General features: G+C 34.8%; 1 long non-coding RNA gene across 1 annotated transcript in view; it reads right to left on the bottom strand.

The window, feature by feature from the left end:
* Positions 1–13,126, bottom strand: part of LOC119143900 — a 60,194-nt gene extending 47,068 nt beyond the window's left edge. The window contains exon 1 of the long non-coding RNA XR_005102870.1: positions 13,047–13,126. This is a non-coding gene — a long non-coding RNA (uncharacterized LOC119143900). The remainder of the gene's footprint in view (positions 1–13,046) is intronic.
* Between the last annotated feature and the right edge of the window lie 2,008 nt (positions 13,127–15,134).

Below are 15,134 nucleotides of genomic sequence, written 5' to 3'. Positions count from 1 at the left end.
AACACTGAAGAACTTTCAGAGATGTTCAGAAGCACATTATTATTATTGATAGTATTATTAGTATTAGTATTATTTTAATATTATTTAAAAGCATTAGCATTTCTTAGCTCAGTTTGATGCACTAGCATCAAAATATTTCTTCCTGAGGACTTTTTAAACTCATAATAACAAAACCCAATAATAAATAATAACAAAGAAATCTTCTACAGAATAAAATAATATTCAGTGAGCTTTTACCTTACCTTTTACTTTAAAGGTTTGTACTCACCAGTGCAATTGAGAAATCTATCAATATTTTAATGAGTTTGACGTGGGGAAGAAGAACAATATCAATATGAAAGGCTCAGATTCAATTCTACTACAATTTCACTTTCTCAATGCAAGCAATCCAAATTTGATGAGTTTACAAATTTGACCTGGAAATATTGTAAACCAAAAACTTCCTTGTAACACAGGCAGTATTTTCAAGATTTTCATAAACTCAGAAAAGCATCTCAGGTTCTGCTATGGTATTTTCTCTGTATATAAAAAGCATCTATACTTTTTAAATATACTACCCTAGCTTGTCCGAATATTGCAAAGTCTGTCTTTCATTTTAAATGTAATTGAAAGTCTGAATTATGTTCTTTTTGATTCAAATTTGTTTAGAAGTTGTTCTTAAAAGTGGAATCACAGAGGAAATAGGACTTAGAGATGTCAAGACAGAATATCAAACTGAGTTTTCTACATGTATTCTGTTCCTGCAATTCTTGATTGTTTGTAAAAGTGGGGGTTTTATGGTAAACTTTGTGGCAAATTTATAATTATTGACTTTGTTATTTAAGGTTATGGTAGAAAAAAAATAAAAATAATTTAATATAGATTACTAATTCACTTAGTAAAGTGATAGAACACGTAGCAAATTGCATGACCTATGGAAAACTCTTGTTTGAATTATGTGGCACAATAATTTGCTTGTGTCACTCTGCTGACTGGCACTTCTTTATGAAAATGACAAGCTGGAGTTCACAGTTATATCTTCATCTAAAAGAAGCTATTTTCTCATCTTCGTACTTGCAAAAGACATTCTGAACAAATATGAATCAAGAAAACCCAGAGAATGATATCTGTCAGTTTTAACCTGAGACACTGAACTCTAGTTATTAAAATGTTATCTCTTCCCTTACCTCAGTAATTTTTTGATATACAATATTAATTTATCTTAACTTCTACAGATTCAAATGTAAATGTTTCAAACCTCAAATTCTCCTCATACAAACTAACATACTATTCCTGTACCATTCTCTTCACCTTTTAGCTAACGATAAGGTTTTATGAGAAAGCTGGGCTTGTTGACCAACTGGATAGTGACATAAGAGGCCCTTAATGCTCAACTGACTATGCGCTGAAGCCATTTAAAGACATAAGGCATCAAAAGCTAACATTATAAGAATCAATAGTTTCTTGATTGTTTGGTTCTCTAAATCACTTCAGAATCAAACCAATGCCAAATGCTGGCATGTGGAAAGGGGTAAGAAAGATAATCTAAGAGTAGAGAGAAGAGCTGGAGGGATTGGATCATTCATCAGTTACTTGCTTTTGGATCAACACAGCTCTGTGGCAAATCACAATAGGCTGAAAAGTCCTAGGTGGAAAATTAGTGCCCATCCAATATGGATTAGAGGGAGAGGCTTCTACAGAGCTATTCAGATCTCAGGTAATCTCACCCATCTCTGAATGAGTCTATCTCTTTCCTTACAGAGCAAGACTACCACATGCAGCTCCTGAATTTTGTGACTAAGCAGAGGGAATTGAGACCTACCCTCTACTTCTGAATTTCAAAATGTTTTACTCTGTGTTCCCTTTTTCTTCTGGTATTTGCTTAGACAACAAAAAATAGGGTTATTCTGAGATTGAATCACTGTTAAATCAAAGTAATTCTCCATGTTTTCACCAAAGAGAAAAACAGGGAAAACTTAGTGCTTCTTCAAATTTGTCACTAAAGTCAAAATAATGTTCATGAATGCAGAAATTCTCACACTCACTATAGTGCTAAAACCTCTTTCCTTTAACAAACAGTACCATCTAAACCCAGGGCTGCAAGTTCAGAACTTAATTATTGACCTTGTTCAGCAATCACAAGGGAATTGCAAAAGAGATAATATGGCATATGTCACAATTAAACATGCATTTTACAATAGTATTTTTGATCCTAATTTTTTCTTATAAAGATACTGATCAAAGCAACAGTAGGAAGTTAAAATTGTGTTTAAATAGAGGTGCCTAACCTTTAGCACAGACAACTTGCAGCTTCTTAAATCAAATCAAATCTTTATACAACTAGAAAATTAATTATAGCACTATGTTTTTAGGATATAAAACCTAGCAGTGGTGCTGTGGTGCATAGTAAAACAAACTTAAGACTAGCTTATACACAGGTGTCTTTTCAATTGCAGTTGGTTTATGCCTGCGGAGGTAAGTGTGTTGACAACTATTCTGTTCTGAAAGCTTTGAAATTAGAGCCACCAACAGGCACCTTTAATGGCTCTGAGATAGCTTCATTATCACCCCAGGTAAGGAAAAGTGAATACATAATGGCAAAATTACACATCCTTTTCATGTTGGAAAGTAACTGTTACATATGCACACTACATTTGTGTTGGAAGATGCTTCTCTTCAGCTCTGTTTCAAGAAGGGGGTGGCTATGTTTAATGACTTCTGTGATTCCAATTTGAGACTGTTACTCAAATATCATAACACTTCCACAGAGACCTGCAGTAACTTCTCCTGGAAATGCTCAGTAAGACTCTCAGGTTTTTTCTATACATTGAACTCTTTCAGAGTTTCAATCAAACCCAGAATCAAGTTCAATTCAAAGATCAGCTATCTACATCTATATACTCACAAAGGCAATTTCAGCAAACTTATGTTTCCTTTCCTTAAAGATACTCAGGGTTCTTTAGTAAAGTCTCTTAGCTTTGGCTGCTGCTGCACATTCTCAAAAGCTTATACGAATTTAGCGCAGCAAGGCATGTATCAATCATACAGCAAAACTGCATGCTTCTGTGTTTTAACAACATCCATATTAACCTTTATGCTCTACTGTGTGCTGAAAGAATAAAAGAGGGTTCCTCTGCTTACAGGGTTTCTATAATGAGGACTACCAAACAGATTATCTCAGGTGAGGTTGACAAGAATGTCTTTTTTGCATGACAGTGATGAAGAAGAAGAACGTGAAAATTTTCTTCTACCGTGTAACTCCGAAATATCACCAGTCAGGACTTCAGGGAGCCTTTCTTCAAGCAATAAAGAAAAGACAATTATGTTTTCTTGCACGTGAACTGTCTCTGTGTGCCACTGTTTGCTTCTTACAGTGCCAGCAATATCATAAACTTCAAGGTGTATTTTTTGTTTATTGTAACACATTACTACAGTCATTGAACCAAAACTCCACAAGCTAAGCAGTCTGAAGTAGACTTTTGTTATCAGACTCAATTTCTTCTAATTACTGAACAATCACTTCCTAAATTTATTTTTTAAAAAATGTGTTAACACAGTTACTTAGAGCAAATTTTAAATATCTACTTACCCAGATACAGTTTTTCATAGCCCTTGGATCAAACTGTTGTGACAAAACCAAAAAATTCTCTCTACCTCTCCTCCACCTCACCACCATACCATCAACTGACTGCAAATACAATAGTCAATATCTTTCACCTAGGAATAAATGAAAAGCCTTTAACTTTCAAGGTCTGGATTTTCTCTTTAGAAGTGCTATACATTGGCAACAGCAAGCAGATTTCTGGTGGAGATTCAGGAAAAAAACTCAACACTTTCTTTTTGGATGCCTTGTAAGAAACAAATAATCATATATTTTACTTCTTTTTGTTTGTTGTTACTTTCAGAACAAAAGAAATAAAAAATGTTACACTAGTCATACAGATAACTTAAAAGCAAAGAGGCAATGGAAGCTAACGGACTAACTCACCTACTCAAAACTTAAGATACCTTTATTTGTGATTTTGTCACAACATCCTTAACTATTTTAACCTCTGTGTCATGTTTTGGCATTAAAAAAATGGCATATTAATTAAATTTTACAGGATCATTACACTTTCATACTGACAGTAAAGACCTGAAAATTAATTAAAATTAAGTATTGCTCTCGCATCAGTAGTATCCAACCTCACAGTAATTCAGTTCCATGTGGGGTACACCACACCTTAGGTCAGAGACAGTAGTACCAGTAACACAAGCCAGCGTGAAACTGTACCATCCATTTTGTGCAGGTTTATGTTGATACATGTTCTACATAGGCATAAACATACCCAGAGCACAGTACTGAAATGCAGCTGATGGTGGAAATGAATGTGAACAGTATACTAAAGCAAACTACATTGAACTCATGCAGATGCACACCACTAAATACACAACATTTAGCGAAGAAAGTGAAGAATACCCTGCCTAACTTGAAACTTCCATTAATATTCATAGCAGAATATAACAATACATAAAACTAAACTTTAATCAACACCACACACCTCTTTAGTGGTAAATGACACTGCGTGGAAAGAGTAAACCATCCCCTGAACTGAAGACAAAGCTTCCTTTTATCTTGTTCATTTTCAGACCCACTAATGATCACTAAATCCTAGGCAACTAATGGTGTGAAACAATTTAAGTGCTAATCAGACATCAATAAAAGGAAAAGCTTACTGACAACCTGCAGTGGTGATGTCTAATCTGTGTTCATTTGTGATCAAATTCTACCATGACATTCCAGTATTGTCACTGGAAAATTACAAAAATCTTTTGTGTGCAACATTAAAACATCATTTACATTGTTTTGATGGCTTTGCACTAAACAAGCAAAGGGAAGGAAAAAAAAAAAAAAAAGAAAAAAGAAAGAAGAAAGGAAAAAACCCAGGAAACCTGAGAAGGTAGAAGAGGAAGGTGGGAACTGAGGCATTTTACAATAGGGCTATGAAAATCATTTAACTGGAAAGTAGATTTTCAACTGGGTAATGTCAACCTGAATTGTCAAATTTTCAAATAATGATTAACCACAATAATATGATTTGTGAAAACTTAGCAGTTTGACAAACTTCTGAGCAACTTCTACTTACACAGCATGTATCAAGTACTTGTGATATTCCTGCTAACTTGCACCATGGGCTCAACAGGAAGCTTGCACTCTTAAAGCTGGCAGGAGCAGAGTAGACAAATCAAATACACATACAGCAATTCTGTTTCAGGACAAGCTGTATTATATAGAATAACTCTCTGGTTTTGTATGATATGTTGGAGGACTTTGTAACTTCAAATGGAAACCAGACCTATTAAAAATATTTGTTAAAGAAAAAAAAATAATCATGAACAGTTTAGACATTCCTATTTTTGGTTCCAGATCAGAAAAAGTTGTAAAAACTTTGGTGAAATATGACACCTGTACAGAGCTTTTCTAGCTCTACAGCAGAAGCTTTCTAAGTTGCAAAAAAATAATAGCTTTTCTAGCTCTACAGCAGAAGCTTTCTAAGTTGCAAAAAAATAATATCTAGAATCATTTGTATATTAATATATCTGTATATTTTATCTGAATTGACAGATTCTGCACTGGAAAACAAAAATAGACAAATGTCACTCTTAAAAAAATAATTATATTCTGCTTATCATATGCAAAGATCAAGGCAGTGCTACTGGAGAGGGAAAGCAATTACGGCAGGTACATCTCACAAAAGAGTTTGTAGTTGCCACTGGTAGTTCTTTGAAATCACCAACTTAATATATAGTAGGAACCCAATAATTAACAAATCTCAGGTATTAACAGAAACGGGACTGAGAACAAGGTAGAGGTTTATGCAAAATTTTGGTTCACTGATATCTTTTTGATTTCTGATATGTAGAGCTCTGATCATCTCTCAAGAAAGACATGGTGGAACAAGAGAAGGTATAGAAAAGAGCAACTAAAATGAATAAGGGGGTGAATAATTTGTCTTTCAAGAAGGGAATAAAAGGCTGTGACTCTGTACAGAGTGAAGGGTGAGAAGAGGGTATGACTGAAGCTTACAAAGTGAAAAAGTCAGTGGGTAAAGTTAATGCAGAAGTGCTATTCATCAAATATCACAGCACTAGAAGTAGAGGACATGCATTGAACCTAGTAGGAGATCTATTTAAAATAGATTTTTTTTTTTTTTGTTAAAAAAGTATATTTTTAATACAGCTGTGCCAAACTTTTGAAATTCACTGTTACAGCAGATTGTGGAGGCAGGAAAACACAGTTCAAAAGGGACTGAATTTCTGAATAGGAGCTCTGTAAATAGACAGTAAAGGGAGAGTGTAGGAATGTATTGTGTGCCTAGGGTACCAGAAAAAAATGGGTACAAAATTTTTGTATTCCTAAATAGCTTCTAAATGACATTGTTGTGGGCAGCTTCTTGGCCTAGGTGAACTGGTGGTTTGACCTCACAGGTCACTACAGTTCTTATCACAAAAGTTTCTGTACAAATTAAACACAGAGAAATCCCTCCTTGAACTACAGAAATGGAAGAGCATGCATTTCCAAAACTAGTTCTAGTAACTTTAATTACATCCTTTTAAAAGTTTGTTCGTAGAACCATAGAATATCCTGATTTAGAAGGGACTCATGAGGATCATCAAGTGCAACTCCTGACTCTACACAGGGTAACCTAAAAACTAAACCATATATCTAAGAGTGTTGTCTGAATTCTTCTTCAACACTGACAGGCTTGAGGCCACAACCACTTCCCTGGGGAGTTTGTTCCGGTGCTTGACCACTTTCTCAGAGAAGAATCTTTTCCTAACTTCAAACCTGAACTTCCCCTGATGCAGCTTTAAGTCATTCCCTTGTGTCCTGTCACAGGATATCAAAGAGGAGCAACCACCACCTCCCTTTCTGCTCCCCCTCATGAAAGCTGTAGACAGCAATGAGGTTTCCTCTTCTGTAAAATGAACAAACCCAGTATCCTCAGCTGCTCCTCTGAAGTCATGCTCTCTAGTCCTTTTACCATCTCTGTGGCCCTCCTTTGGATGCATTCTAGCATTTTCATATACTTCTTACATCATGGAGCCCCAAACTGCAGACAGTACTTGAGGTGAGTCTGCGCTAATGCTAAGTATAGCAGGACAATCACTCTTCCAGTCATTTAACTATACTGTGCTTAATGCACCCCAGGGTATGGTTAGCCATTTTGGCCACAGGGCATATTGTTGACTTATATGGAGCTTACCATCAACCTAAACCCCCATGGCCCTTCCTGCAGGGCTGCACCCCATTCTCTTGCCCTCCAGCCTATACATATACACATGATTGCCTAGAGCTCTCATCTATTATGATCTCTCTATAAGGCCTCTTTACCCTCAAGGGAATCAACGGTTCCTCCCAATTTAGAATCATAGCCAAAATTACTTAGTGTGCAGTCAAATCCTGTGTCCAAGTCATTAATAAAAACACAGAAGAGAACTGTTCCAAAAACTGAGCCCTGGGGAACACCACTAGGGACTGGCCACCAGCCAGATGTTACTCCATTTACTACAACTCTTTGAAATTGACTCCACAGCCAATTATACGTTGTATATATACAATGTTCAGCCATTGTATTGTGCACATTTCTATCCATATGTTGGCCTTTTTGTCCAGAAAGGTACTATAACAGGCAGTATCAAAAGCTTTGCTAAAATCCAAAAAACCCACATCTGCTGCCTACCCTTTGTACACTAGGTAGGTAAATTTGTAAAAAAAAAAAGAATATTAGTTTATTAAGGCATAACTTTCCTTTCATAAAGCCATGTTGGCTTTGACCAATAACTGCATTGTCTTTCAAGTGTTTTTCAATAGCTCCCAGTATAATCTTCACTGTTTCACCAGGTAACAAAGTGAGACTGACATTGCAGGTATTAATGAAACTGTTTCAGAGTTTTGCATAATACCCAGCACTCTAGTACTTATAGTATGCTTCCCAGATCCTGGGGGGAGGGAAAAGCACCCCCAAAGAAATCCCAACTCTCACCCCTCTAAAGTTATAGAAAAGAAAAATAAAAAAAAAAGCATTAAACCAGATCTCTTTGCAGCACTGAGATACCTTCAGTTTGATCATTGTCTTTTGGGCTTTCAAGAGGCTATACTGTTCGAGCAAGGTTATCTAATAAAATTCAGTCTAGCTGTGATGAAGCAGAAGATTCAAAGAAAAGGCAAACTAAAAATAAAATAACAAAACACAGGGTTCAAACAATTTAAAGGAAGAAATGGGGAAAAGATTTAGAGGTTCACCTACAGATTTTTGTAGTAATCTGTGTTTCAACACTCTCAGAATATTTCCTGCTCTACTATTAATATTTTAGCATTTATGAATAACATTTCTTCTTTTAGTATTTACAGGTACAGTATTTAATACTTTTTTAAAAACTGTGAGTATTACTTACATTTCTAATGGGGAACTTATTAAATTTCATATAGGTTATCAATTTCAGATAAATTATCTTTTATTTTTCTTAATTAAAAAATTTGTCTTAATAAAAAAAATATATTATTGGACTTCAACTGGAGCTGACAGATTTTATTTTTCTATTTTGTTAAAGAACTGTTTTCCAAGAGGGATGTAAGCAGCATTCAGTTTTGTGGGTTTTTTGGTAGTCCCTTGCATGAACACCAGGAATGTCGTGACTGTTGCAGCTGAAAATAAACACTGAAAAGTTAAAATAAGATTATTAATTTTCGGTTCAATCAATGAACTCACCAACTCACCATAGAGCAGACTTCTAGAATCAGAGGGTGGTAGCTCAGTATTCAATCCTGAAACCGCATCTGTTCAGATACTATGATGGGGACAAGCAGGTTGAAGGGGTGCCAGACATGAAATAAAGGACATGGACAGGAGATAGAAAAGTAGGCAAGGAAATGACAGTGTATTGACATGCAAATCTTAGGCACAAAAATACTACACTGCTTTTGATTGCCACAATACACAGGTTAGACACCATCAGACTATTCATAATATTAGATTTACTGAATCTGTTACTAAGGCAAGCTACCTAACCTTCACCACTGGGTATCTTTAGCCATGCGCTAGACAAATATTTGTTAAGAATGATAAATGTATAGGTAATCTTGCTTTTGGAAGGAAAGTGAATGAAGTGACTGTTAGAAGCCCACTGTAGTCTTATGATTGCGCTGCTTTATGCTTTTCAAAGTATTCATTGCCGAAAACATGTGTTGTTTTTTTTCTTACCATCTACAGACACTATTAAAGGTAAAGAAAAGGTGGTGGTTTTCTACATGAAGGTGAGAGATTTAAAGCCAATCTTTGATGGATTTCCAGTTGTAAAATATGTTTGTCTTAAGGCTTCAGTGAGATTGCATGTTGGCCAATACATTTTAAGACACCATTATTTTAAATAAATATTAGATATTCATCAAAAAGAAGCACAGATACAGTCTTGAATGCAAAGGAGTTCACCAAAACTCCTTCAAGAGGAAGCAGGTTCATCACAACTCCTTTTTTTCTGAAAGAAAATAAAATTCCATTTTACTTACTCAGAACAATTAAAGAAACAATATTATAATGGATATAATACAGCCCAGAGCACTCAGAAAAAATATGTCTCCTACAGACTGACTAACAAGCTATTTTATCATAATGTTTCTTTCTGTGCTTCTATGTGACTTACTTTTTGGCCATTGTCAATGGTACTATATATTTTTCAGCAGAGTTGAATGCATCTAGGAATATCTCAAAATTATACATTTTATACAAAAATTAGAATATTTATTTATTTCCAGAGGATACTGCTAGTTGCAAATGCAATACTTCACTTTAATAATAATGACCTTCCTCAACTATTTATGTAATTTTTCAAAAGTTGGAAACTTAGTAAGCATGATAGTTGTTTATTTGATACTTTTTATACTTTCTTCCAAATTTTGACTTTCCAGACTGATCTATTTAATGAAGATATTCTTGAAGCTGATTTCACTAGAAGTTTGGAATAGCAACTTTCTAACAAACACTTTTATGTTGAATCACTTTCTTGAAATATTCGTCTTTCTTGGAAGTTTTTTGCAACCTGATCTCAGGAATTGCTTTTAAAGCTGAATGAAGAAAAGCTGAAACCCCTATCAGTGACTTTCACACATAAGGAACTTAAGGAACCCAATAACAAAAGGCTCTACTCTACTTTTCCTCAGATTAAGATCTTTCTTGGTATTTCCTGTGGAAATAAATCCCACTACCTCTCTCTTCAGCCCCTGATTCAGAACACTAATTGCTGAGGAACACACACACACACATTTCTTCAACTGGTTTTGTTGCTGCTTTTAATTCCACTGGAGGATAAAGACTCTTTGTTATTACTCTGGAATCACTATTGCAAATGCCATTCAATCTGCAAATACACTCATACCACTAGCTTCCTTTCTGCTTCAAAGATTCACAGAAGAAAGGGAACTAAAGAATTGTCCTTCCCCACAACACTGTAAGTGTAGTCTCCAGACCACAAAGAAAAAGAAAAAAAACAAAACCAACACAAGAACCCAAAACCCAACAACAGAATACCAACCAAAAATCAGTTGGACCTGGCAAAATTTATTACTCTTCTTCCTATCTTCAAGTTCTCAAAGTAAACCAAATCCCAGAACTAAATATGTTTCAGAACAAATGCTCTGACATCCACTGCCAAATTTTTCAGACCGTGAAGTATGATCAGGGGAGTGATAGATACTTTTCAATGTTCCCCAAATACTGGAGAGGTACATTAATAGAAATTGCTTTCTGTACATTGCTTTTGGTACATCAAGCCAAAGTACTGCTTGCACATGAAAGCAGGTAGAAGACAGCAAACCCCCAAACACCACGGCGTGTTAAGACCAACTGTAACCCCAGCATGGCCAGACACTAAGGCAGTCTAGTTTGAAATGACATAGGTTACTGATAACCATGCAAGAGAAATGAACAAAGAAGTCTAATTCCTCACCTGCCCTTCAGAGCAGCAGATAATCAAAAGCAACCTCTCTGCAAAATATTCAAAATGTTGTTTCTGTGCTCTGTGACAAACAGATGTGACAGTAACACAAGGTGTCAGTGGAGAGCATGTGAAAAATGAACGTTAATTCTGGTTTACAGAGGCACATTCCTGGTGGTGACCCTTTTGTTTCATTTTGTTTTGTAAAGAAGAACAGAACCACAGCCCTTGGATGGCTGAAGAAGGATGTGTCCAGACATTTGGGAAAGAAAATTCAGTACAAATTTAGTGGCTAGATGGAAGAAAAAAAGAACTGCATTCACTTGCCACCATTAATAACTCTGATATGAAGTGTGATCTTTGCATAACTCTGTAACTTTTCCATTACCAGTGGCTATGCTATCACTACTTATTAAAAAGTATATACCAGAATTAGCCAGTGTTGGGTAAATCAAGGGGGAATATTTATATTCTTTTTTATATATGAATAATACATATACACATATAAAATATACTTTTTAAAAATAGTTTTCAATATAATTTTCAATCAAGTAATGACTATTTATACCTGAAATAAACTTTTGAAGCTCAGTTCTAAAGAATCATTATCTAGCAGGAAAATTTCCTGTTCAAGTAAGACAATTATTATTTCTGTTACTGCACCTAAGTTATGAATAATTCCTTGAGCTTTTTTAAATGGAGAAACACATAATATGAAGATAGAATGCTCTATCATTTTCTAAGACAGGATTCCTAATGCATGCAAAAAAACCTGTACCAAATAATTTATTTTGTCATATGTTTTGTCAGGTTTTATTCTTTTAATAAATAATGTGATTTTCTGAAGAATTAGCATTTGTTTACAAATAAAGCAGATAATTAATGTTCAGATTTTGTTTGCTAAAATCATGTTGTTGGGTATGATAATTAAAATGTAATGCACATGAATTCTTTCTGAAAGGCTTTGTTTACCAGATGTATTTTTATGTAAGATCAAATAGTAGATGACAAATTACTTCCAATGATTTGTCATAAAAGGGAATACATTGGGTAATAAAATTAGCACTGTCTATGCAGAAGATCAAAATTTTAGTACAGTGTAAGAAATACATAAGTAAAAATCACTGAAAATATCTCTTATCCTTTCTGATAAACTTATAAATGCTGAGACAACTGACGTGAAAAACACCTTGTAATATCCACAGCATCTTAAACTTCTCTTCAACGTAAGTACATCAAGCCAAAAATATTAATGTGGTAATACCTCAACTTCTCCAAATATTGCAAGTGTCTTTTTTGGAAGATACAGAAAAATAGAGTACAGCTTTTATTACACAGACTTCAAGACCAAGTAATGAATGATAGTCTGTTCTGTTGTATCATGTGATAAATGTTCTGGGCAATTACCAAAAAGCAAATAATAATTTTCATTTCACTGTGGGTATTGTAAAGACAGAATGATGTTTTCTGAAGTTAATATTAGCCCTGATAACTACAGACAAGGACACAGTGTCAAAGTTCAAAACACTTGATTTTATTGTACTTTCATATACTTTAATACTTTTTGAAATATTCATAATGAAATTTCACTACTGTCTTGAAAAATCAATAGACAGTTCATCTTTCAGTTATAAAGTATTGAGAATCCAACAAAATATTTTGGTATTTTAATGGTTTTCAGTATAGCTGGCTACAGACCTGCAACAAATAGAAAATAGATCATGAAATTTCTGCTCATAAAGCTGAGGGGTTTTAGGGAAATTCCTTATCTTATTCAATACTATATATTTTGTGTATCATGACTACATGTGATGAAAAAATAATCCTCAGAAAATAAGGTTTGGGAATAAAAGGTAAACTTATCTGCAGGCTTCATATAATCTATCAGCATTCTCAAAATATATTTCAACTTTTCTTCTTGTAGTCTAATGGTGAAGCAACATCTATGTAGAATTTATAAATTAAAGCTATAGACTTTTGTGATCATCATACATAGTTTGCCCCCAAAATGATGGTTTTGGAAAATGAAATATCTTCCTATAAAACATAGGTCCCCATTTAGTTATTCAGAAAACCATGAGAGGAAGAAGTACCTGTAATATTTCAAATCTTTGTTCCTAGTTCCTTGTCTCACTCTATCTGGATACTGAACAACACATACCATCTGAAGAAGAATGCTAGACAGTTTCCCTTTCACATTTGGTGAGTATTTAACTTTTCTAAACCCTGATCTTAAAGGAGCTCAGTTTCTCTGTTCAGTTCTACTGCACAGTTCTGAAATATTTGTCTCACAATCACATGGGCTTCTTCAGTCCTGTCAGTAGCACTTTAAAGTAGGGGTTCTCTCCTGTTTAAAGAAATTTTTATCCAGTTTTAGCCTGCCTTGAAGTATTGAATTCATTCTAGAAAGTGCGTACTAAATAAAACATTTCCATGCACATTTTACTGAACTTGCAGTGAAAGTATAGTTGGAATGTAACATATGAGTCCCCATATGTGGCAAGCATTTGCTACTTAGATTTTACATTCCATGTATTTTATTATTTTTTCAGCATCTCATTACCAGGCTACTGAGCACTAAAAGTGAGGCCTGGAGTACTGTGGCTTCTCAGCAGGCAAAGTCTGAAGTACAAAGCCACATTATTGATTTTTAATTTAGGTATGAAAATCAATATAGATCAGAGCAACCAAAAAAAAAAAAAAAAAAAAAAAAAGGCAAAAAAAGGCCAGATTCCTTTGTTTAGCTTTTCTTTACTTTAAATAGTTTTAGTGACTCAAACTACCTACCTTGTTATTGTGCCCATAGATATGTCCTTCACCATTTTTTGAAATAGTCTAAAAGCCCTTCATAAAAACTCTGCCCCAGAATAACCATTATATGACATTTTCAGCATGAAAATCTAGTAATAGATATATGACTTGATTTACCCAGTATAAAAAACATTAAAAATGTAGTTTTCAGTGCCTCACCTGTTCCTGAGTCTACCTACTACCCTTTTTACTTATCACGGTTTTTATTACACCTATACAGTAAACAGAATAAACACAACTGTATAAAAGGCATAATTACAGTCATTATAAAAGTTTAAAAATACTGCAAAATGTTTAAAACAATATCCTGAAAATAAAATTCTGGGCTAGAGGGGGAAATTGCTCTGCTAATTGTTGTACTTTTATGTATTATCTTTAAGCCAGGAAGGACTTCCATATTGCTTACTAGTTATACTGATAACAAAAAGTATGGAAAATGGCAATAAGAATAATCTATCTCTTAGTCTTCTACCTGGCAGAATACCATGCACCTTTTTGGCACACTGCAAACATCTGTAATCCCCCTGCTGTCCTATGACCCCTTATTCTAAATTCAGGTTATTCTAAAGAGCCTAGATGACTACTGAACATTAGCTGAATAATGTTTAACTAGTCGATGATGTGGGAGATTTTCTAGACAATTTGGACGAGCAAAATTTCTACCCCACCTGCCTTGGTATCAGGTTCTCCCAGCCTCATTTGGAAGACAGTATCTCCAAAACAATCTTCTAACACCATAGGAAAGCATCAGCTGAAAAGTCAGCTTTTCACTGGCTAATCCAAAAGCCTTAGTTCAGTATCAAGCCCCACTCTTCTTGCAGTTTTGAGTCTGTATCAAAAGACATGCAGTTTACAGGGACAGTGCCAGAAGTCATGTTATCTGGGAGCAAACATACTGTCAGGCAAGCAAGATTCATGAAAGCGAGATCTCTCAGTGCTTAATAAGCACAATCATGGTGCCTCTACCCATAAAATACATACAAATTGGATTTTGAGATGCTGGGAAAATGTACTAATATATCACTGTGTATTAGCCCTTTCTCCTATACGTTGCCTAGACATCACTAGTTTGTTCTGGCAGTGAAAGAATGATGGCCTAGGTGGACCTTCAGCATCTCTCAGTGAAAATTTTCCCAAAAGTGGTGGAAAACTGTTGAAGACTTAAAATGTGTTTGGAATGATCCTATAGGATTTTACAAAGACAAGGAGAAAATGCCTGAATATCCTAGGGGTAGCAGGAATGAAGATAGTGGAAAATGGAACAAGTCACAGTGTGAAGCGTTTCAGCACTGTCTTTACCAGCTAGTGCATTATCTCTTAAAGGTCTGAAAAATACAAAGTCTGTGAAAAAAATCACTACTAAAATTGAA

The sequence above is a fragment of the Falco rusticolus genome, chromosome 2, assembly GCF_015220075.1.
Source record: "Falco rusticolus isolate bFalRus1 chromosome 2, bFalRus1.pri, whole genome shotgun sequence".
Taxonomy (NCBI): Eukaryota; Metazoa; Chordata; class Aves; order Falconiformes; family Falconidae; genus Falco; species Falco rusticolus.
This window is presented reverse-complemented; position numbering and strand designations above follow the sequence as displayed.